Genomic DNA, 26,139 nt, shown 5'->3' on the forward strand with positions numbered 1-26,139 from the left:
TAACTAGGAATTAAAGAAATGAAAGACCTCTATGATGAAAATTAAGAAAAACTGATAAAAATGTTACAGAAGACACCAAAAATGAAAATATATTCCATGTCCATAGATTGGAAGAATAAATATTGTTAAAATGTTCATACTATCCAAGGCAACCTACAGATTTAATGCAATTTTTATCAAAATACCAAAGACATTCTTCACAGAAATAGAAAAACAATGCCAAAATTTGTATGGAACCACAAAAGATGCAGAATAGTCAAAGCTATCCTAAGCAAAAAGAACAAAGCTGAAGGAATCACATTACCTGACTTCAAATTATAATACAGAACTATAGTAACTTAACAGCATGGTACTGGCATAAACACCGACACAGAGACCAATGGAACAGAATAGAGAACCCAGAAACAAATTCGTATACCTTTAGTGAATTCATTTTTGACAAAGATGCCAAGAACATACATTGAGGAAAAGAGAATCTCTCCAATAAATGGTGCTGGGAAAACTGGATATCTATATGCAGAAGAATTAAACTAGACCCCTATCTCTTGTCACATGCAAAAATCAAATAAAAATGGATTAAAGACTTAAATCTAAGGCCTCATACTATGAAACTACTACAAGAAAACGTCAGGGAAAGTCTCTAGGACATTGATCTAGACAAAAATTTCTTGAATATTACCCCACAAGCACAGGCAACCAAACCAAAATGGACAAATAGGATTACATCAGGTTAAAAAGAAATGTCAGATATAGGTGACGGGGGGATGGAGGCAGCAAACCACATTGCCATGAAGGTACCTATGCAACAATCCTGCATTTTCTGCACGTGTACCCCAGAACCTAAACTGCAATAAAATATGTATATGTATATATATATAATATATATAATCAATATTATATAATCATATATATATATAATCAAAAAGCTTCTGCATAGCAAAGAAAACAATCAACAAAGTGAAGAGACAACTAATATAATGAGATAAAATATTTGCAGGTGACACATCTGATGTAGAATTAATAACTATAATATGTAAAAAGCTCAAATAACTCTATAGGAAAATAATCCAATTAAAAATAGGAAAAATATTTGAATAGACATTTTTCAAAAGAAGACATAAAAATGACAAATAGGCATATGAAAAGGTGCTCAACATCACTGATCATCAGAGAAATGCAAATCAGAACTACAATGAGAAATCACCCCCATTAAAATGGCTTTTCTACAAAAGTCAGGTAATAACGAATGCTGGCAAGGATATGGAGAAAAGGGAACCCTCATACACTGTTGGTGGGAATGCAAATTAGTAAAACCACTATGGAGAACAGTTTGGAGGTTTCTCAATAAAGTAAAAATTGAGCTACCATATGATCCAGCAATCCTGATGTTGGGCATATACCCAAAAGAAAGGATAGCACTATACGGAAGAGATATCTGCACTCCCGTATTTGTTGCAGCACTGTTTACAATAGCTAAGATTTGGAAGCAACCTAAGTGTCCATCAACAGATGAATGGATAAAGAAAATGTGGTACATACACACAATGGAGTACTATTCGGCCATTAAAAAGAATGAGATTCTGTCATTTGTAAAAACATGGATGGATTTGGAGGTCATTATGCTAAGTGAAATAAGCCTGACACAAAATGACAAATATTTCATGTTCTCACTTCTTTGTGAGATCTAAAAATCAAAACAATTGAACTCATGAAGGTAGAGAGCAGAAGAATCGTTACCAGTGGCTGGTAAGGGTAGTGGGTGGGTTGGGGAGGTGGAGATGATTAATAGGTACAAAAAATTGTATGAAAAAATGAGTAAGACAGCACAACAGGGTGATTATAGTCAATTACAATTTAATTGTATATTTAAAAATAACAAAGTATAATTGATTTGTTTATAACACAAAAGATCAATACTTGAGGGAACCAATACTCCATTTTACATGATGTGATTATTACACTTTGCACACCTGTATTGAAACATCTGATGAACTTATATACACCTGCTATGTACACACTCAGCTTAAACTAAAAAATTAACAAATGACTCGCGCCAAGATGGCGGGCTAGGAGCAGCTCAGGACTGCAGCTCTCAATGAAAGCACAGAGGGTGAGTGGACGCCGCGTTTCCAGACGGATTTTTATTGCCCACAGACCAGGAGATTCCCAGGTGGAGGAGCCCCAACAAAGATCAAAAGAGACAAAGAAGGACATTACATAATGGTAAAAGGATCAATGCAACAAGAAGAGCTAACGATCCTTAATATATACACACCTAATACAGGAGCACCCAGATACATAAGGCAAGTTCTTAATGACTTACAAAGAGACTTAGACTCCCACACAATAATAGTGAGAGACTTTAAAACACCATTATCAATATTAGATCAAGACAGAAAATTAACAAGGATATCCAGGACTTGAACTCAGACCTGGACCAAGCAAACTTAATAGACATTTACAGAACTCTCCACCCCAAATCCACAGAATATACATTCTTCTCAGCACCACATCACACCTACTCTAAAATTGACCACATAATTGGAAGTAAATCACTCCTCAGCAAATGCAAAAGAACGGAAACCATAACAAACAGTCTCTCAGACCACAGTGCCATCAAGTTAGAACTCAGAATTCAGAAACCAACCCAGAACCGCACAGCTTCATGGAAACTGAGCAACTTTCTTTTGAATGTTGACTGGATAAACAATGAAGGCAGAAATAAAGATGTTGTTCAAAACCAACGAGAATGCATACACCACATACCAGAATCTCTGGAACACATTTAAAACAGTCCCTAGAGGAAAATATATAGCAATAAGTGCCCACATGAGAAGCAAGGAGAGATCTAAAATTGACACCCTATCATCAAAATTGAAAGAGCGAGAGGAGCAAGATCAAAAAATCGCAAAACCTAGCAGAAGACAAGAAATAACTAAGATCAGAGCAGAACTGAAGGAGATAGAGACACGAAAAACCCTTCAAAAAATCAATAAATCCAGGAGCTGGTTTTTTGAAAAGATCAACAAAATAGACAGACCACTAACCAGATTAATAAAAAAGAAAAGAGAGAATAACCAAATAGATGCAATAAAAAATGATAAAGGGGATATCACCACAGATTCCACAGAAACTCAAACCATCACCAGAGATTATTACAAAAAACTCTATGCACATAAACTAGAAAACCTGGAAGAAATGGATAAATTCCTAGAGAGTTGCCTCCTCCGAAGCTTAAACCAGGAAGAAGTCGAAACCCTGAATAGACCAATAACAAGGTCTGAAGTCGAGGCAGCAATTAAGAGCCTACCACCCAAAAAAAGCCCAGGTCCAGATGGGTTCACAGCCGAATTCTACCAGACATACAAAAAGGAACTGGTACCATTCCTTCTGAAAGTATTCCAAATAATCCAAAAAGAGGGAATCCTTCCCAAATCATTTTATGAGACCAACATCATCCTGATACCAAAACCCGGCAGAGACTCCACAAGAAAAGAAAACTACAGGCCAGTATCCATGATGAACATAGATGCAAAAATCTTCAATAAAATACTGGCAAGCCAATTGCAACAGCACATCAAAAAGCTTATCCACCATCATCAAGTAGGATTCATCCCAGGGATGCAAGGCTGGTTCAACATACGCAAGTTTATAAATGTAATTCACCACATAAACAGAACCAAAGACAAAAACCACATGATTATCTCAATTGATGCAGAGAAGGCCTTTGACAAAATTCAACAGCCCTTTATGCTAAAAACCCTCAATAAACTAGGTATTGATGGAACGAATCTCAAAATAATAAAAGCTTTCTATGACAAACCAACAGCCAATATCATACTGAATGGGCAAAAACTGGAAGCATTCCTTTTGAAATCTGGCACTAGACAAGGATGCCCTCTCTCACCACTCCTATTCAATATAGTACTGGAAGTTCTAGCCAGAGCAATCAGGCAAGAAAAAGAAATAAAAGGTATTCATTTAGGAAAGGAGGAAGTCAAATTGTCTCTATTTGCAGATGACATGATTGTATATCTAGAAGACCCCATCGCCTCAGCCCAAAATCTCCTGAAACTGATAAGCAACTTCAGCGAAGTCTCAGGATACAAAATCAATGTGCAGAAATCACAAGCATTCCTATACACCAATAACAGACTTAAAGAGAGCCAAATCAAGAACGAACTGCCATTCACAATTGCTATAAAGAGAATAAAATACCTAGGAATACAACAAGGAACGTAAAGGACCTCTTCAAGGAGAACTACAAACCACTGCTCAATGAAATAAGAGAGGACACAAACAGATGGAGAAACATTCCATGTTCATGGTTAGGAAGAATCAATATCATGAAAATGGCCATACTGCCCAAAGTAATTTACAGATTCTATGCTATCCCCATCAAACTACCAATGACCTTCTTCACAGAACTGGAAAAAACCACCTTAAACTTCATATGGAACCAAAAGAGAGCCCGCATAGCCAAGTCAATTCTAAGCAAAAAGAACAAAGCGGGAGACATCACACTACCGGACATCAAACTATACTACAAGGCTACAGTAATCAAAACAGCATGGTACTGGTACCAAAACAGAGATATTGACCAATGGAACAGAACAGAGACCTCAGAGGCAACACAACATATCTACAACCATCCGATCTTTGACAAACCTGACAAAAACAAGCAATGGGGAAAGGATTCCCTGTTTAATAAGTGGTGTTGGGAAAACTGGCTAGCCATATGCAGAAAGCAGAAACTCGACCCCTTCCTGACACCTTACACTAAAATTGACTCCAGATGGATTAAAGACTTAAACATAAGACCTAACACCATAAAAACCCTAGAAGAAAACCTAGGCAAAACCATTCAGGACATAGGCGTAGGCAAGGACTTCATGACCAAAACACCAAAAGTATTGGCAACAAAAGCCAAAATAGACAAATGGGTCCTAATCAAACTCCACAGCTTCTGCACAGCAAAAGCAACAGTCATTAGAGTGAATCGGCAACCAACAGAATGGGAAAAAATTTTTGCAGCTTACCCATCTGACAAAGGGCTGATATCCAGAATTTACAATGAACTAAAACAGATTTACAAGAAAAAAAACAAACAAGCCCATTCAAAAATGGGCAAAGGATATGAACAGATACTTTACAAAAGAAGACATACATGAGGCCAACAAACACATGAAAAAATGCTCGTCATCACTGGTCATTAGAGAAATGCAAATCACAACTACATTGAGAAACCACCTCACGCCAGTTAGAATGGCAATCCTTAAAATATCTGGAGACAACAGATGCTGGAGAGGATGTGGAGAAATAGGAACACTTTTACACTGTTGGTGGGAGTGTAAATTAGTTCAACCATTGTGGAAGACAGTGTGGCGATTCCTCAAGGACCTAGAAATAGAAAGTCCATTTGACCCAGCAATCCCATTACTGGGTATATATCCAAAGGATTATAAATCGTTCTACTATAAGGTCACATGCACACAAACGTTCATTGCAGCACTGTTTACAATAGCAAAGACCTGGAACCAACCCAAATACCCATCGATGATAGACTGGAGAGGGAAAATGTGGCACATATACACCATGGAATATTATGCAGCCATCAAAAACGATGAGTTCACTTCCTTTGTAGGGACATGGATGAACCTGGAAACCATCATTCTCAGCAAACTGACACAAGAACACAAAATGAAACACCGCATGTTCTCACTCATAGATGGGTGTTGAACAATGAGAACACATGGACACAGGGAGGGGAGCAGTATGCACTGGGGTCTGTTGGGGGGAAATAGGGGAGGGACAGCGGGGATTGGGAAGTCGGGGAGGGATAGCATGGGAAGAAATGCCAGATATAGGTGAAGGGGAGGAAGGCAACAAATCACATTGCCACATATGCACCTATGCAACAATCTTGCATGTTCTCCACATGAACCCCAAAACCTAAAATGCAATAAAAAAATTAGAAAATTAAAAAATTTTAGATTTTTAAGGGTGGAACTAATTTCTGTCATATTCCTTCCTGTTCCATGATGCAATATTGTTTTTTAATTACTATCTTGGTTGAGAGGCAGTTGCAGATGCTCCCATCTTCCCTTTCTCACTGTGATGGTTCTTGCTCCATACTCCAAGGATCCAACATGGTCATTGCTTGGACTGGTAAATATGTCAATCTTCTACATTTGGACAAGGTGGGAATGATCGAGTGTATCCATAGATCTAGTAGATCTACTGTAAACTAGACTCTGGCCAGGAATCCATATATTACCTAGCCCCCTTTTTTTTCCACTGTAGCAGTGGCGATGATAATGAGCCTTCTGATCTCTGGATAATGATGATTCAGTCCCATGGTCCAGGAGTCCTTGAAATGTCCAGGTGTTGTTTTTCTCCAGCATACCTTTATCTGAGTAAATGACTGTAATACTCTTTGGGAAAGGACTGAGGGAATTATTACTATGTATACTTACCATTATTTTGCAGAGAGCTTCCTCTTGTGGACCCAGACTCTTCCATGTCATAAAATTGGCTTAGGTTTAGAAATTGGGCGAGGAATCATGATTTTTTTACTGGAGTTGCTTCCCTTATTGTCCCAGTCATCCAGTCTTAATTTCTTCTGCTTATACAAACTCTGTAGTACCCTTGTTCCGTGCTCATTTATTTTGCCTGTAAGATATTATATTCTGTTAACCATCTCCATAACATTCTTACAGATCAGACCCTACTGACCGCAACTCTAACTTTGTCAGGGATTTTGACAATTGTGTCCTTGTGGCTTTGGACATTTAAGCTTCACTACTTGTCCTCTATAGTTTTGGCATCTTCTCACACACATTGCTATCAGCAAGCTAAATTATTTACTGACTCTCCTACTATAAGCCCAGTCTGCAGAGCAGATACAGATAGATAACTGAACTTCTTAGTGAAGCTGGTGCATCTCTGATTAGAGTATTCTTTATGGTCTTGATATATTGTGTGTATCCAGATCCATCCTGTGGAACATAACGATCTGACGAGTCTCTCTAAACTGTACAAAATAGATCACTCTACTGTGCCTATTTCTCTGAGCCTTTAAATCTTTTTTTAAAATATACTTTAAGTTCTGGAGTACATGTGCAGGTCATGCTGGATTGTTACATAGGTATACACGTGCCATGGTGGTTTGCTGCATCCATCTCCCCGATCACCTATATTAGGTATTTCTCCTAATGTTATCCCCTCCAATCCCCCTACCCCATGCTATCCCTTTCCTAGCCCCCCAAACCCCAACAGGTCCCAGTGTGTGATAGTCCCCTCCCTGTGTCCATGTGTTCTCATTGTTCAACACCCAATTATGAGTGAGAAAATGCCGTGTTTGGTTTTCTTTTCTTGTGTCATTTGCTGAGAATGATGATTTCCAGCTTCATCCATGTCCCTGTAAAGGACATGAACTCATCCTTTTTATGGCTGCGTAGTATTCCATGGTGTATATGTGCCACATTTTCTTTATCCAGTTTATCACTGATGGGCATTTGGGTTGGCTCCAAGTCTTGGCTATTGTAAACAGTGCTGCAATGAACATATGTGTGCATGTGTTTTATAATAGAATGAGTTATAATCCTTTGGGTATATACCCAGTAATGGGATTGCTGGGTCAAATGGTACTTCTATTTCTAAATCCTTCAGGAATCACCACACTGTCTTCCACAATGGTTAAACTAATTTACACTCCCACCAACAGTGTAAAAGTGTTCCTATTTCTCCACATCCTCTCCAGCATCTGTTGTCTCCTGATTTTTTAATGATTGTCATTCTAACTGGCGTGAGATGGTATCTCATTGTGGTTTTGATTTGCATTTCTCTAATGACCAGTGATGATGTGCATTTTTTCAAATGTATGTTAGCCTTACAAATGTCTTCTTTTGAAAAGTGTCTGTTTATCTCCTTTGCCCACTTTTTGATGGAGTTGTTTTTTTCTTGTAAATTTGTTTTAGTTCTTTGTAGATATTTGATATTAGCCCTTTGTCAGATGAGTAGATTGCAAAAATTTTTTCCCATTCTGTTGGTTGCCAGTTCATGCTAATGATTGTTTCTTTTGCTGTGCAGAAGCTCTGGAGTTTAATTAGATCCCATTTGTCTATTTTGGCTTTTGTTGCCAATGCTTTTGGTGTTTTAGTCATGAAGTCCTTGCCTATGCCTATGTCCTGAATGGTGTTGCCTAGGTTTTCTTCTAGGATTTTTATGGTATTAGGCCTTATGTTTAAATATTTAATCCATCTGGAGTTAATTTTATTGTAAGGTGTCAGGAAGGGGTCCAGTTTCAGCTTTCTGCACATGGCTAGCCAACTTTCCCAACACCATTTATTAAACAGGGAATCCTTTCCCCATTGCTTGTTTTTGTCAGGTTTGTCAAAGATCAGATGGTTGTAGATGTGTGGCATTGCTTCCAAGGCCTCTGTTCTATTCCATTGGTCTATATCTCTGTTTTTGGTACTAGTACCATGCTGTTCTGATTACTATAGCCTTGTAGTGTAATTTGAAGTCAGGTAGTATGATGCCTCCAGCTTTGTTCTTTCTTCTTAGGATTGTCTTGGCTATGCAGGCTCTCTTTTGGTTTCATATGAAGTTTAAGGTGGTTTTTTCCAGTTCTGTGAAGAAGGTCAATGTTAGCTTGATGGGGATAGCATTGATTCTATAAATTACTTTAGATAGCATGGCGATTTTCATGATATTGATTCCTCCTAACCATGAGCATGGAATGTTTTTCCATCTGTTTGTGTCCTCTCTTATTTCCTTGAGCAGTGGTTTATAGTTCTTGAAGAGGTCCTTCATGTCCCTTGTTAGTTGTATTCCTATGTATTTTATTCTCTTTGTAGCAATTATGAATGGGAGTTTGTTCATGATTTGGTTCTCTGTTTGTGTGCTATTGGTGTATAGGAATGCTTGTGATTTTTGCACACTGATTTTGTATCCTGAGACTTTGCTGAAGTTGCCTATCTTCTTAAGGAGATTTTGGGCTGAGATGATGGGGTCTTTTAAATATACAATCATGTCATCTGCAAATAGAGACAATTTGACTTGGTCTTTTCCTAATTAAATACGCTTTATTTCTTTTTCTCTCCTGATTGCTCTGGCCAGAACTTGCAATACTATGTTGAATAGGAGTGGTGAGAGAGGGCACCCTTGTCTAGTGCCAGATTTCAAAGGGAATGCTTCCAGGTTTTGCCCATTCATTATGATATTGGCTGTGGGTTTGTCCTAAATAGCTTTTATTATTTTGATATACGTTCCATTGTTACCTAGTTTATTGAGAGTTTTTAGCATAAAGGCCTGTTGAACTTTGTTGAAGGCCTTTTCTGAATCTACTAAGATAATCGTGGTTTTTGTCTTTGGTTCTGTTTATGTGCTGGATTATGTTTTCTGATTTGCATATGTTGAACCAGCCTTGCATCCCCACAGTGAAGCTGACTTGATCATGATGGATAAGCTTTTTATTTTTTTGAGATGGAGTTTCGCTCTTGTTACCCAGGCTGGAGTGCAATGGCGCGATCTCGGCTCATCGCAACCTCTGCCTCCTGGGTTCAGGCAATTCTCCTGCCTCAGCCTCCTGAGTAGCTGGGATTACAGGCACGCGCCACCATGCCCAGCTAATTTTTTGTAATTTTAGTAGAGATGGGGTTTCACCATGTTGACCAGAATGGTCTCGATCTCTTGACCTCGTGATCCACCCGCCTTGGCCTCCCAAAGTGCTGGGATTACAGGCGTGAGCCACCGCGCCTGGCCTGGATAAGCTTTTTGATGTGCTGTTGTATTCGGTTTGCCAGTATTTTATTGAAGATTTTTGCATCAGTGTACATCACGGATATTGGCCTGAAATTTCCTTTTTTAGTTGTGTCTTTGCCGGGTTTTGGTATCAGAATGATGTTGGTCTCATAAAATGAGTTAGGATTCCCTTTTTTTGTATTGTTTGGAATAGTTGCAGAAGAAATGGTACCATCTCCTCTTTGTACATCTGGTAGAATTCAGCTGTGAGCCCATCTGGTCCTGCACCTTTTTTGGTTGGTAGGCTACTAATTTCTGCCTCAACTTCAGACTTTGTTATTGGTCTATTCAAGTATTCAACTTCTTCCTGGTTTAGTCTTGGGAGGGGGTAAGTGTCCAGGAATTTATCAATTTCTTCTAGATTTACTGGTTTATGTGCATAGAGGTGTTTGTAGTAATGTCTGATGGTAGTTTGTATTTCTGTGGAATTGATGGTGGTATCCCCTTTATAATTTTTTATTGCATCTATTCGATTCTTCTCTCTTTTCTCTTTTATTAGTCTGGCTAGTGGTCTATCTATTTTGTTGATCTTTTCAAAAAAACCAGCTCCTGAATTAATTGATTTTTTAAAAATCATAACAACCAGTCTCTCAGACCACAGTGCAGTCAAATTAGAACTCAGGATTAAGACACTCACCTAAAACTGCAGAACTACATGGAAACCGAACAACCTGCTTCTGAATGACTACTGGATAAATAATGAAATGAAGGCAGAAATAATGACGTTCTCAGAACCAATGAGAATGAAGACACAATGTACCAGAATGTCTGCATTTAAAGCAGTGTCTAGAGGGAAATTTAAAGCACTAAATGCCCACATGAGAAGCAAAGAACGATCTAAAATTGACACCCTATAGTCTCAATTAAAAGAACTAGAGGAGCAAGATCAAACAAATTCAAAGCTAGCAGAAGACAAGAAATAACTAAGATCAGAGCAGAACTGAAGGAGGTTGAGCCTTTAAATCTTTTTTTCCACCCTGTGCTTTGACATTTCAACTTCATTCAGTATGGGCCATCACTTTTTTCCTGCTTTTAGGAGTTTCTCCATTGGAAGTTCACAGTATATCTTGGAGTCCTCACCAGGATGTTGAATCCTGCATCCCTGGAGAACACTCACAAGTCCATAGACTCTGTATCCAATTTTATGATATACATCCCCTTTATCAAATACTTTCAGAATCCAGTTTGATATGTTCCTCCCTGAGCATGTGCTGGAACATGCTGGCTGGTTCTTAGAACTTCTTTGGGGCATAGTTCCTTTTCTCCCTCATCAAGCCCAACACCTTTCCGGCTGGGTTATCCTGCACCTTATCCCTAATCATAGGCCTAGTTCCCAGGAAAAGTGTTGTGGGGCAAATATCCAGGTGGGTACCTGTTGCCTTTTGGGTAAAGAATTCTGAATTGTCTTCCAGCAATGGTATGAAAAACTACCTCTTACTAGATGGGCTATGTCTGTAGACTCCTGAGGTTCAGTAGTGTCTACTATTGCCTCCAGATGAGAAAACAGGCTCAGAAAGCGTAAAGTTATATTGTCAGTAATTACTAAATGAGCCAGAATTGGAGCCCAGATCTCTGTGCCTTAAAAACTTTTTTCCATGCAGTCTACTGCTTTCTGTCATCTGTACCATCATAGATTTTCTGATAGAAGGCCAACCTTTTCAAGAAAAGCTGTTCTCACCTTCAATGGCTGAGGCTGCTGATAATTTGATGCTTCTTTTTTTTTTTTTTTTAATTGTACTTTTGGCTCTGGGGTACATGTGCACATCCTGCATCCTGCAGGATTGTTGCATAGGTGCATACAAATCTTGGTGGTTTGCTTTCTCCATCTGCCCCATCGCCTACATGGGGCATTTCTCCTGGTGTTATCCCTTCCCATCCACCCTGCCCCCTGCTGTCCCTCCCCTCCCTTCCCCTAACCCCCTCACCTACCCCAGTGAGTGTTGTTCCCTTCCCTGTGCCCAAGTGTTCTCATTGTTCATCACCTGCCTATGAGTGAAAACATGGTGCTTGGTTTTCTGTTGTTGTGTCAGTTTGCTGAGAATGATGGTTTCTAGATTCATCCATGTCTCTACAAAGAACACAAACTCATCGTTTTTTATGGCTGCATAGTATTCTGTGGTGTATATGTGCCGCATTTTCTTTGTCCAGTCTATTATTGTTGGGCATTTGGGTTGGTTCCAGGACTTTACTATTGTAAATAGTGCCACAACGAACATACGTGTGTATATGTCTTTATAATAGAATGATTTATAATCCTTTGGGTATGTATCCAATAATGGGATTGCTGGGTCAAATGGAATTTCTATTTCTAGATCCTTAAGGAGTCGCCACACTGTCTTCCATAATGGTTGAACTAATTTACACTCCCCAACCTTTCTCTCCACATCTACTCCAGCATCTATTATCTCCAAATTTTTTAATGATCACCATTCTAACTGGTGTGAGATGGTATCTCAGTGTGGTTTTGATTTGCATTCCTCTAATGACCAATGACAACGAGTATTTTTTCATGTATTTGTTGGCCGCATTAATGTCTTCTTTTGAAAAGTGTTTGTTCATATCCTTTGCCCACTTTTGAATGGGTTTGTTTGTTTTATTCTTGTAAATCTACTTTAGGTCTTTGTAGATTCTGGTTATTTTCCCTTTGTCAGATGGGTAGATTGCAGAAATTTTTCCCATTCTGTTGGTTGCCAGTTCATGCTAATGATTGTTTCTTTTGCTGTGCAGAAGCTCTTAAGTAGATTCCATTTGTCTATTTTGGTTTTTGTTGCCATTGCTTTTGGTGTTTTAGTCATGAAGTCCTTGTCTTTATGCCTTGTCCTGAATGGTGTTGCCTAGGTTTTCTCCTAGGGTTTTTATGGTGTTAGTTTTTATGTTTAAATCTTTTATCCATCTGGAGTTAGTTTTTGTATAAGGTATTAGAAAGGGGTCCAATTTCAGCTTCCTGCATATGGCTGGCCAGTTTTCCCAGCACTATTTATTAAACAGGGAATCCTTTCCTCATTGCTTGTTTTTGTCAGGTTTGTCAAAGATCAGATGGTTGTATATGTGTGGCGTTGCTTCCAAGGCCTCTGTTCTGTTCTATTGGTCTATATCTTTGTTTTGGTACCAGTACCATGCTGTTTTGATTACTGTAGACTTGTAGTATAGTTTGAAGTCAGGTAGTGTGCTGCCTCCAGCTTTGTTCTTTTTCCTTAGGATTGTCTTGGATATGAAGGCTCTCTTTTGGTTCCATGTGAAGTTTAAAGTGTTCTTTTCCAGCTCTGTGAAGAAGGTCAATGTTAGCTTGGTGGGGATAGCATTAAATCTATAAATTACTTTAGGCTCTGTTAAAACATGCATTACTTTCAAGGATCAACCCACTTTTCCATATTTTCAAAGAGCAGTCTCCCCACATACAGACTTTTGATGATGGAGCAAGCATCTATAGAAAGTTAAGAAAGAAGATTCATTTGGTAGTCAAAGTTTTATCTCAGCTATGAGCCAATGGTAAAATGAATATTATACAACATATATTACAAACTTTAACCACTCTTTCTTATCTTCTACTAATGTTTGCTACTGACTTGGTAAATTAATTGTGGTGTTCGGCTTGGGCATCATCCTTCTGAAGGGAATTGCCCCAATCCCATCAGTACATCCCATTCACCAAGCTCAAGCCTACTAAATAATTTTTGTTAAAATAATGATTTCAAAATATTCAAAGAGAAGGTGTGGAGCTCATTGTTTTCTTTGTCCTATGTCTTTACAACCCTGAATCCAGCAAATTGTTTCTCTTTCTGACCAGGTGAAAATAGGCCAAAGTTAGCCTTGCCTAGGGCTCTTGAATGCACAGCTAGCCCTGCAGCTTCATCTTTAATCTTGGGACCAGGATCTCATGTGCTTTTTTAAGTGTATAAAGTATGTTATACAATATTCAATTTAGTGTTGGCTTACAACTGAGATTAAACCTTGACTGATGAATGAATCTTTCAAATATAAAGGCAATAGCTAAGTATCAAAATCTTTGAACTGGCAGCAGTATAATACCACACATGCTAGGAAAGTGTAAGAAGCTTAAAAATAACAAGCATTTTTTGATGTTGTTGTTAATTTTAGCTTTCCTACACTGTAAGAAGACTCACCAGCTCTATGGCTTCATACTTAAAAAATAGTGAGAATGGGTACAATCTTACTCCTAGTAATTGAGGTTTGGGCAGGATTGAGAGTATTCACCATATTCTTCATTTTCTCACATGAGGGGTAGCTTTTTCCAGCCAGTCACCGCTAGATCATTACCTCACTGTTTACAATCACTGTCCATTATTATCATTATCACCATCACCCTCAGAGTCATCAAATATCATTGTAGAACATGATCATACCTCTACCTTAATATCCCTTCCTCAAGCCTGTTTGCTTCAGGACTTTCTGTCTAAATCATCTCAGAATTGTTCAGTCTGACAGTTAATTGCCGTGATTCACTCAAAGTCGAGTGGTATTATGTTTTTTTTGGGATAGCATGTGTCTCTTTTCTTCATTTCTTACTCTTACAAAGAAAACACAGTTGCCTCCATCTTGAAAATGTATACAGAATGTGATTATATGTATGCATGTTGTATATACTCATACAATTTTTGTACATATAACCTCTAACCTGGACCACAGCCAATAGCCTCATACCTGGTCTCTCTGGTTACTCTACATGGTCACTCTTGTGCCTACAATCCATTTTTTTTTCTACAATAGCAGCCTGAATGATCCTTTATAAATGTAAATCAGGTCATATCACCCTCCTGCTTAGAAGTTTCCAACCACCTTTTTTTTTTTTTTTTTTTTTTTTGAAATGGAGTCTTGCTCTGTAGCCCAGAGTGCAATGGCACAATCTTGGCTCACTGCAACCTTTGCCTCCCAGGTTCAAGTGATTTTCCTGCCTCAGCCTACCAAGTAGCTGGGATCACAGGCATGCACCAACATGCCCAGCTCATTTTTGTACTTTTAGTAGAGATGAGATTTCCCATGTGGGCCAGGCTGGTCTCAAACTCCTGGTCTCAAGTGATCCACCTGCCTCAGCTTCCCAAATGCTGGGATTACAGGCATGAGCCGCTGTGCCTGGTCAAAGTTTCCAACTACTTCTGCAAAATCCATGCTTCTTGCCATGTTCCACCAGGCCTTGTTTTTCTGGGCCCTTCTGACCTTTAAGCCTCATCTCTTCTTACTCTCTTACTTTCTTACTGTGCTCCAGCCACACTGGATGAAATGAAATGAATAAGGTGAGTGTTACAGGATTCACAGTGGGACTTTTTCTATAGTCTTGGAACTTTGGCTAAAGCTCAAATCTGGGGGCAGTGGGTGCTAAGTAAATAATAATAATGAAAGCTTTTAATTATTCAGCACCAGTCATGTTTCTAAGTGTTTTCACATGGGCTGACTAATTTAAACCCTACCCCATGACGCAGGTATTGTTATCACTCACATTTTTTAGAAAAGGAAAGTAAAATACAGAGATGCTAAGTAACTTGCCTGAAGTCACTCAAGTTGTGAGTGTAGGGCCCACAAGTTGAATCCAGGTGATCTAATTCTAGAGTTCATGTCCTTCACAGCCACCTTTCAGCTGCTCTTAGCAGTCTCAAGGGATCAGCCAAAGAGCTGCCAAATGCCCCTTTTCAGTGCTTGCTAAGAGGTGGCTAGACTACTCCTTTAGACTCTCACCCCCACTACCCCATCCATCCTAGATAAGCAGAAACATTGAACTTTTGGCATGGTAGGAGAGTAATTCAAGAAAGGAAATTTGTAGTGGGGAGTTATTAACCAGAGAGGGGGACATTTTTCTTCCTTCCCTATGGTGGGCAAAGGAGTGCTCTCCTAGAGTTCAAGCCAAATTAGATAGAATTGTTGATATGTCCTAGAATGCTAATTACACTGAGCTACTGTATTAGTCAGAATTCTCTAGAGAGGCAGAACTAATGGAATAAATATATAATATATATATGTATTATATATATATATAGAGAGAGAGAGAGAGAGAGAGAGAGAAAGAGAGAAGAGTTTATTAAGTATTAAATTACATCATTACAGAGTTCCACAGTAGGCTTTCTGCAGGCTGAGGAGCAAGGAGAACCAGTCCAACTTCCAAACTGAAGAACTTGGAGTCCAATGTTTGAGGGCAGGAAGCATTCAGCATGGGAGAAAGATGTAGGCTGGGAGGCTAGGCCAATCTCCTTTGTCACATTTTTCTGCCTGCTTATATTCTAGCCAAGCTGGCAACTGATTAGATTGTTCACACCCAGATTAAGGGTGGGTCTGCCTTTCCCAGTCCACCTATTCAAATGTTAATCTCCTTTGGCAACACCCTCACAGACACACCCAGGATCAACACTTTGTATCCTTCAGTCCAATCAAGTTGACACTCAGTATTCACCATCACAAGTCTATCCCTTGTCAACTTGAACCCATTCACATCTCCTGAGATTATACATAATCTTCAAATAAAGACAATAATAAGGCCTAACATAATACAACTATCCTTCATATAACTGGAAACACACTAATCCCCAACCCAAATATTTTTCATAAAGTTAATAGTACTTAAATACCCATGTAAAGTCAATAAATCTTATGTCACATGATAAAGGAGAAAGGAAATAAAATGAAGATATTTTCTTAGTACAAGTGTATATACATACAAAAACATTTTTTTTAACAAAAGATAGAGGAAATACTCATGACAATTACAGTCCTCATTTATGCAGCTGGTCACATGGTCATAGCTGGCATTGTTAACTACCTTCTTCTACTTCCCATTCTTAATTCCCTTTTCCTTCAGCAAGTACCTCAGCAGGTCATGGTTTTTCTCCTGATGGCGCGATCTTCATTACCGAAGGGTCTGGGTCATTTGTAGTCCTGCCTGTATTGGGCTGTTGTAGTTTCCCATTGACCTTAATCACAGGGCATAGTAATACTATGAGAGGCCCTAATGGATCTCCTGTATTCCACGCATATTCTTCCTTCCCTTCACTGTGTAATGGTAGACTGGTTTCATCTTGATAGTCCTGTTCAATCACCCCAGCCAACACTATAACTCCCTTCTTAGCTTGTTGACTTAAAGGTAAGAGGAGCCCAAAATGTCCATGTGGCAATCTTACCTTCCAGTTTAATGGAATTTTTGTTATGTCTCCTCATAGCAGTGTTCCTCCCTCTGGAAGTAAGACCTCTAGGCCAGCAGAATGTAATGTGGGAACAGAAAGCAAAAATTTTGCTACTGGATCACTAGGGGTGATGGTGAGTGGTGCCACTTCCACTTCCACCCCTTGATTCCTGGGCCCATGAATCCTGGCTATGGGAGAAATAATACCATATATTGGATGCTGATTCAGAGAATACATGGTCTTCTGGAGAAGTTTGCCCCAGCCCTGCAAAGTATTGTCGCCTAGTTGACATTGTAATTGTGACTTCAAAAGGCCATTCCACAGTTCTGTCAATCCAGTCACTTTAGAATAATAGGGAATGTGGTAAGACCAGTGAATTCCATGAGCATGAGCCCACTGTCACACTTCTTTGGCCATAAAGTGAGTGCCTTGGTCAGAGGCAATGCTGTGTGGAATACCATGATGGTGGATAAGGCATTCCATGAGTCCATGGATGGTAGTGTTGGTAGAAGCATCGTGTGTAGGATAAACAAACCCATATATAGAATAAGTGTCTATTCCAGTGAGGACAAACCTCTGCCCATTCCATGATGGAAGAGGTTCTATATAATCAACCTACTATCAGGTAGCTGGCTGATCACCCTAAGGAATGGTGCCATATCGAGGGCTCAGTGTTGGTCTCTGCTGCTGGCAAATTGGGCACTTAGCAGTGTCCATAGCCAGGTCAGCCTTGTTGAGTGGAAGTCCATGTTACTGAGCCCATGCATAACCTCCATCCCTGCCACCATGGCCACTTTGTTCGTGGGCCTATTGTGTGATGACAGGGGTGGCTGGGGAAAGAGGCTGAGTGGTGTCCACAGAATGGGTCATTCTATCCACTAGATTATTAAAATTATCCTCTGTTGACATTACCCATTGGTGAGCACTCACATGGGATACAAGTATTTCACAGTTTTTGACCACTCAGAGCTGTCCATCCACATACTTTTTTCCCCATATTTCTTTGTCACCAGTTTTCCAATCATGCTTCTTCCAAGTCCCTGATCATCCAGCCAAACCATTGGCTACAGCCAATGAATCATTATATTATTGCACATCTGGCCATTTTTCCTTCCATACAAAGTGTACAACCAGGTGCACTGTTCAAAGTTCTGCCCACTGGGAAGATTTCCCTTTACTGCTGTCCTTCAGGGATATCCCAGAAAGAGGTTGTAGTGCTGCAGCTGTTCTCTTTCGGGTGGTGCCTGCATATCATGCAGAACCATCTGTGAACCAGGCCCTTGTCTTTTCTTTTTCTGTCAACTAATCATAGGGAAGTCCCCATAAGGTCATTGGTGCAGGCTGGGGGAGAGAAAGCAGGGTGGCAGGGGTGGAGACCATGGACATTTGAGCCACTTCCTTATGTAACTTACTTGTGCTTTCAGGACCTGCTCAAGGCCAATCACATATATACCACTTCCATTTGATGGTGGAATGCTGCTGTGCATGACCCACTTTATGGCTAGATGGGTCAGAAAGCACCTGGTTCATTATAGCCAGTTCAGGTCTCATGGTGACTTGATAACCCATAGTCAAACCTTCAGTTTCCATCAAAGCCCAGGAATAGGCCAAGAGCCATCTGTCAAAAGGAGACTAGTTATCTGCAGAAGATGGCAGGGCCTTGCTCCAAAGTCCTAGAGGACTCTGCTGTGATTCACCTATGGAGGCCTGAGAAAAGCTCCAAATAACATCCCTGTCTGCACTGATACCTCAAGCACCATTAGATCTGCTGGGTCATATGGCCCAAATGGCAGAGCAGCTTGCACAGAAGCCTGGACCTATTGCAGAGCCTTCTCCTGTTCTAGACCCCACTCAAAACTGGCAGCCTTTCAGGTCACTTGATAAATGGCCTGGAGTAACACACCCAAATGAGAAATATGTTCCCTCCAAAATCCAAATAGGCCCACTAGGTGTTGTGCCTCTTTTTTGGTTGTAGGAGGGACCAAATGCAGCAACGTTTCCTTCACCTTAGAAGGAATATTTTGACAGGCCCCACACCACTGGACCCCTAGAAATTTTATTTAGGTAGAAGGTCTCTGAATTTTAGTCAGATTTATTTCCCATCCTCTGGCATGCAAATGTCTCACTGATAAGTTCATTGTGTTTGCTACTTATTGCTCACTGGATCCAATCAGCATAATGTCATTAGTGTAACGGACCAGTGTGATATCTTGCAGGAGCAAAAGGCGATCAAGCTCTCTCTGAATAAAATTATGACACAGAGCTGGAGAGTTGACATACTCCTCAGGTAGGGCAGTAGAGGTGCATTGCTGGCCTTGCAAGCTGAAGGCAAATTGCTTCTTGTGGGCCTTATGGACAGGAATGGAGAAAACAGCATTTGCCAAGTGAATGGTTGCATACCAGGTACCAGCAGATGTGTTAATTTGCCCAAGAAATGAAACCACATCTGGTACAGCAGCTGCAGTAGGAGTCATCACTTGGTTAAGCTTACGATAATCCACTATCAATATCTAAAATCCATCTGTCTTCTGCACAGGCCAAATGAAATTGTCAAATGGGGATGTGATGGGAATCACCACCCCTGTGTCTTTCAAGTTCTTGATGGTGGCACTAATCTCCACAATTTCTCCAGGGATGTGATGTTGTTTTGATTTACTATTTTTCTAGGTAGAGGCAGCTGTAATGGCTTCCATTTGGCCTTTCTCACCATATTAGCCCTAACCCTACCAGTCAGGGAACCAATGTGGGGGTTCTGCCAGCTGTTAAGTATGTCTATGCCAATTATGCATTCTAGGACTCAGGAAATGACCAAAGGATGAGTCTGGGGACACACTGGACCTAGTGTAAGTCAGAGCTGAGCTAAAACTTCATTAATTACCTGACCTCCATAGTCCCTACTTTAACTGGAGGACCACAATGACATTTTGGGTCTTCCGGAATCAACATCAGCAAAGAGCCAGTGTCCAGTAGTCCCCGAAATGTCTGATAATTTCCTTTTCCCCAATGCATAGTTACCCTGGTAAAAGGCCAGAGTTCTCTTTGGGGAAGGATGGGAGAAAGATTTACTGCATAAATTGTCAGCAGTGTAGTGGGGTCCTTCCTCAAGGGGACCCAACCTCCTCTTCATTCAAGGGGTTCTGAGTCTGTAAACTGGGTCACATCTGGAAATTGATTGAGGGGCCATGATTCTCTGTTTTTATAATTAAAACTAGTCTTTTATCCATTTGACCTAGAAGTTTTCTGCTTGTATAAACTAAGTACGAATGTGGAGATTTCCTATCAATTTCACTGCTAGGAACACTGTGATTAATTAGCTAATGCCAGAGCTCTACTCAAGTCAGACTATTCTGATCGCTGCTTTGCCTCTGCTGTCCTTTACGATAGCTACAAGCACCTTGCCTTTGACAGTAGAGTGCTGCCACTTGGCCCCTGCCACCTCGGGATCCAATTATTCCCATTGTATTTAAATTTTGTAGTTGAGTGACTGTGGTTCCCACTGTTAGATGTGACATACAGAGAAGAGCAATTACAGGGCTCTTCAAAGATACAGGTGCTTCCCTCACAAATCTATTTCACAAGGCATTGGTCAAGGGTGTATCTTGGACCCCTCAGCTGGGACAAATAGGTCTAAAGTGACTAATCTACTTCACCATCCCAATCTCTCTAAGCCTTTGGATTCCTTTCTCTGCATTAAATTAAGGGAGATCAGGTATTTCCAGCTCGCTCACAGTGGGCCATATTTTAATCCACATCTCAGCAAAGCAAGCAAATGAGCTATAAGAACATTTTTTAACTCCCTGAGCTGCAACATTAAATTCAGAGTCCCTACTTAGAGGGCCCAAATTAATAAATTCAGCCTGATCCAACTCTATGTTTCTTCCACCATTATCCCACACACTTAATATCCATTCTCATGCCTGTTTTCCAGATTTCTGTTTATATAAATTAGAAAACTCAATGAGTTCTTTTTGAGTGTAGTGTACCTTCTCATGGGTTATACTCTTAACCTCACCTCTAGGGGCCCACCTGGACTTTAGTTATAGGTCTAGAAGAAAACAGGGGTGTTGGGGGTGGCTCCTGAGAAGAATCAACATTATCTTTCCTGGCAATGACCTCAAAGGAGGCCATCACTGTTGCCTTAGGCAGCACAGGGTTTATCTCCTCAAAGGTGGAAAGGCTGATGGCAGCATGGTTCAGGGAAGGGATGTTACCACTACTGGAGATGGAGAAGCTGCAGCTTCTGGCAAAAAAAGTTTCATCAGAGTTTACAAACTCAGTGTCCCCAGCTTCATCAGGGTCCTCCCAGACATCCTCATTCCAAGTTGCAGGGTCCCATTCTTTTCCAAGCAATGCCCTCGCTTTAACAGTAGACACCTGGCAAGGCTGTGCATGTACTTCTGTTGCAGGTCAGCCACTTGCATGTTAAGAGCTTGTGTCTGCTTTTCCACAATTTCAGCTCTTTCTCTACAGGAGATAAGACTTTCAATCAGGGCAATCTTAGCAGGGTTGAGGCTCAGTATCTGCTTCTAAAGCTGGGAGATAAAATCCCTGACTTCATCATTTTCTCTCACTTTGTCCACTGAACCTAGGAGTAACCAACCAACTTCATTATGTTCCTTGGTTCTCCACATGTGGTCAAAGGTATTATACAGAGAGTCACTAAACTCCTTGCCTCTCATGAGCAATGAATCAGGAGTGTCAAATGCATTTATTTTGCATAACTCTCTGAACAGTTCACACCAATGACTATCAGTGTTTTCCATACTATTAGAAGTGCAGTCCTTTGCATTTTTGGGTCTATTCATATTAAGCAGCCAACTTCATAAACCCCCAAACCAATGAAAGAACTCCATCCTTAATATTCTGTTCACCTAGAACCACTCCTGGTACCAAAATCTGTATTAGTCAGGGTTCTCTAGAGGGACAGAACTAATGGAATATATATTTATATATATGTGTGTGTGTGTGTGTGTATATATACACTCCAATATATATATATACACACACACACACATACATATATAGGAATTTATTAAGTATTAACTCACACGATCACAAGGTTCCACAATAGGCTTTCTGCAGGCTGAGAAGCAAGGAGAACCAGTCTGAGTTCCAAAACAGAAGAATTTGGAGTCCAATGTTTGAGGGCAGGAAGCAACCAACATGGGAGAAAGATTTAGGCTGGGAGGCTAGGCCAATCTCCCTTTTCACATTTTTCTACTTGCTTATATTCTAGCTGTGCTGGCAGCTGATTAGATGGTGCCCACCCAGATTAAGGGTAGCTCTGCCTTTCCGAGCCCAGTGACTCAAATGTTAATCTCCTTTAGTAACACCCTCACAGATACACCCAAGATCAATACTTTTGTATCCTTCAATCCGATCAAGTTGACACTCAGTATTAACCATCACATTTCCTTAATAGCAGGGTCTATGTGTTTTTGGCTTTCTGTGTCCACAAGTTCTAGCACAGTGCCAGGCACAAGATAGGAGCTCAGTATATAAGCAAAGGTGGCAGAGCTGTGCCGGGGCATTTGTATGCAGAGCACTTCCCTCAGCTGGCTGGGGAAGAACCACGAAATGAGATGGATGATTTGGGTCTTGAGTTGCTTATGATCTAGTCAGGGAGATGAAAAGCAGAAAGCAATCTCTCTCTCTCTCTCTCTCTCTCTCTCTCTCTCTCACACACACACACACACACACACACACACACACACACACCAGACAAGAGCAAAAAGACATAGAGAAAAGTCCAGTTGCTAAGTAAGAAAATCAATAGAAATCAGCAAGGAGGGCTTAATAAAGGTTGCAGTTATTATCTTCATTTAGTAGATGTCAAAACAAGACTTATTAAGGTGATGAAGGCCATAGATTCATGCCCATAATTCATTCAGACATGCCAGGAAATTTCAGTCAATTTGATTTACTGAGGCCCATCTTCCAATTCCTGTGATTGAATGGGGCCCAAAGACTTGGGAATCATTATTACTAAAAAAAATCATAATAATGAAACTTGCTGAAGAATAGTGACTACATCTTACAGTTGCATCTGATTCCATGACATATGTGGCCATCGACTCAGAAAGCAGTGCCAGATTCTCTTGAGTAATTGTAGCCAAAGTTATGGAGGCTGGCAGCTGTGGCCTCTGTAGCAGGTACTGGAGGTGGGAAAATAGAGTAGGGAGGTGTGGGGAAGGAATATGCTTTTGGCAAGAACCATAGACAAGGGGGTGAGAGAGGCATCTTTACAAATCGATGCAGAACAGTGTAGACTATTGGTTATGGGCTAGGACACTGGAACCACACTGTTTGGCTTCAAATTCTGGCTCTGCTTAGGAACAATGATGAACTTGTTGATTTTGGCTGTAGCATGTTATTCAACCCTTTTATGACTGTTGTTTCACACATAAAGTGGAACTAATAGTGCCTACCTCATCAGATTTTTATTAGTGTTAAATGAAATAATTTATGTAAAGTGCTTGGCATATAGCCAGTGCTTAACAAATATTTGCTATTACTGTATCCTACAAGCATCTTCCACACTGTGGTTGTAACCTATTAATAGATGATAAAAAATATGTAGATGGTCATGAACTGGATATTTGATTAATGAGATAGTAATGAATAAAAAATATGAATGCATTGAATGTTGAAGACAAATATTTTTGAAACTTGTTCCATGTGTTTGTGTGTGCATGTGTATATAATATATACATATGTATACACATTAACACACATACATATACACAGATGGGTACACCGGGTATGAAAACACCAAGGTTTTCATACACCAAGTATGAAAACATGCATACTCATACATAAAAATATATAGATGCATTTATACAAGTAAACACAAACCTATGAATATCCACACATTTGTAGCATATATGCATACATATATATATACTTGCACACATATTCACAGGCATACAAACACACATATACACAAGAAAACATGCATACAAACTTACAAATGCATTTAAATACATGTATACATATGTACACACATATACACATGCACATATGCATATGTAAACATGTAATGCACTAACATAAAACATAAAAATACACACACATTAACATATACATACATATGTATACACATATACACACGTCAAAATATAAATGTACATATATATGTATATACAAACACATACAACAAACATGCATATGCAGATGAATAGGCATACATTAACAGACACACAGGCACGTACATGTTAACATACAAAGACAAAAATACATGTTCACACATGTTGATGCACATGCTCGTATAAACACATATACATATACATATACACATATATATACATACACAGATACAGGCACACACCTATACACATACCTACAGAATATACATACATACTCATATACATATGTAAAACACATAAACATACATACACACACTCATACACACATGCAAACACACATACACACACATTCACAGCATTATTCTGTTTTGCATGAGAACCAGGCTCTACATTTCAGGTGTGCCCATGCCTCTGATCTGTGTTCAAACTAGATCAGGCCTCAAACCCACAGCATGCCTAATGGTGAAACACATCTGATCACATCAGGAGAATTTTAAAATCATTATTGGAAGATTTCATTTCTGCTTTTAAACAATTTTTATTCATATTATCTATCAAAGTTAAGATTTGAAAAGAGCTTTGCTTTGAATTCATTTCCAGTCTTACTTTTGAATCTTTTTAAGAAGAAACACAAAGCATCAGAAGCTGTTGCTCTTCATCCAAGAAAGGATAATTTTTGGAATTACAGAGCTTGGCAAATTGCCACTCAGTAAAGACTGGGTGACATCAACAGTTCATGCTTAAATTCTCAGCTTCCGAGAGATGCTAGAATTGGCTCACATCATCAAAGCCTGGCTCCATGGGACTGACAAGTGCTGCCGGGAATTGTTTCATCTGACCTATTTTGGAATGGTTGATCCCTAACTAGAATTCAAGGAGAAAGAGAAAGGGAATTTGTGTGAATTAAACCTATCACAAAGACATATAGGTAGAGAAATCCCAAAGTTTTCCTTTTTACTGACCTGCTGCAGAGGAGGATAGTGACCAGGGAAGCCATGTGTTGAAGATGACAGAGCCATAGGTAAAAGGAACTTGGGTCCCTAATTCTCCATTTAGATGAGAGCTGTCTGCCTAACAGGAGCATCCATGTGGGCTTCTAAATGAGTGAGAAATAAACTCCTATTATGTTTGAGCCAGTTATATATATTGGATCTTTTTGTCCTGGAAGTTATCCTGCCCTAACTAACGCAAGTGTCTTATGAGAGATGCATCTTTCTGGATTTATAATTTGGATTCCAAAGTAATGTAAAGCTATTTAAAATCCTTTCTACTAATTTTGGCCATTAGTACTTTTGCTCTGCAAGTTGGCTGCAGATTTTTAATAAAGGAGAAAAACAGGTAAATTACTATTGACTTTGAGATAATTTAAACAGTGTCAAACATATAAATATTATTTTGTTTAATAAACAATTATATAGCACTCTGCTAAGCACTGTCATAACTGCTTTATATATATTAATTCATTTGATTTTCTCAACAATCCTATGAGGTGGGCTCTACTATTTTTTTTTCTTTTGAGACGGAGTTTCGCTCTTGTTACCCAGGCTGGAGTGCAGTGGCACTGATCTCGGCTCACCGCAACCTCCACCTCCTGGGTTCAAGCAATTCTCCTGCCTCAGCCTCCCGAGTAGCTGGGACTACAGGCTCGTGCCACCATGCCCAGCTAATTTTTGCATTTTTAGTAGAGACAGGGTTTCACCCTGTTGACCAGGATGGTCTTGATCTCTTGACCTCTTGATCCACCCGCCTCGGCCTCCCAAAGTGGTAGGATTATAGACGTGAGCCACCGCGCTCGGCCGGCTCTATTATCTCCATTTTATATTAGGAGGAAACTGAGGCACAGAGATGTTAAATAATTTGCCTAATGTCACACAGCTGATAAGTGTCAGAGTTGGAAAGAAAACTCAGGCAATTTTTCTCCAGAAACCATGCTCTTATCCGTCATACTAAGTTGCCTCCCATAAGTGGGTTAACTAGGGTTTCTGCTCTACTCTTGGTGAATAGCAGATCTGATTCCTTCTGTCAACCTTAAAATAGACAGTGGTTTTTCAAGAACTATTCAGAACCATAGTTTTGCTTTCAGCAGAAGATAGCCTCCAATCCCTGACTCTTTCTGAGTT

At 39.8% G+C, this 26,139-nt stretch overlaps 1 pseudogene; it reads right to left on the reverse strand.

The window, feature by feature from the left end:
• Window positions 1-16,964: 16,964 nt before the first annotated feature.
• LOC135277713 (uncharacterized) lies at window positions 16,965-19,943 on the reverse strand (annotated as a pseudogene).
• Window positions 19,944-26,139: the final 6,196 nt, after the last annotated feature.

The sequence above is a fragment of the Aotus nancymaae genome, unplaced genomic scaffold (assembly GCF_030222135.1).
Source record: "Aotus nancymaae isolate 86718 unplaced genomic scaffold, 86718_ANA_hifiasm-v0.15.2.pri h1tg000004l, whole genome shotgun sequence".
Lineage (NCBI taxonomy): Eukaryota > Metazoa > Chordata > Mammalia > Primates > Aotidae > Aotus > Aotus nancymaae.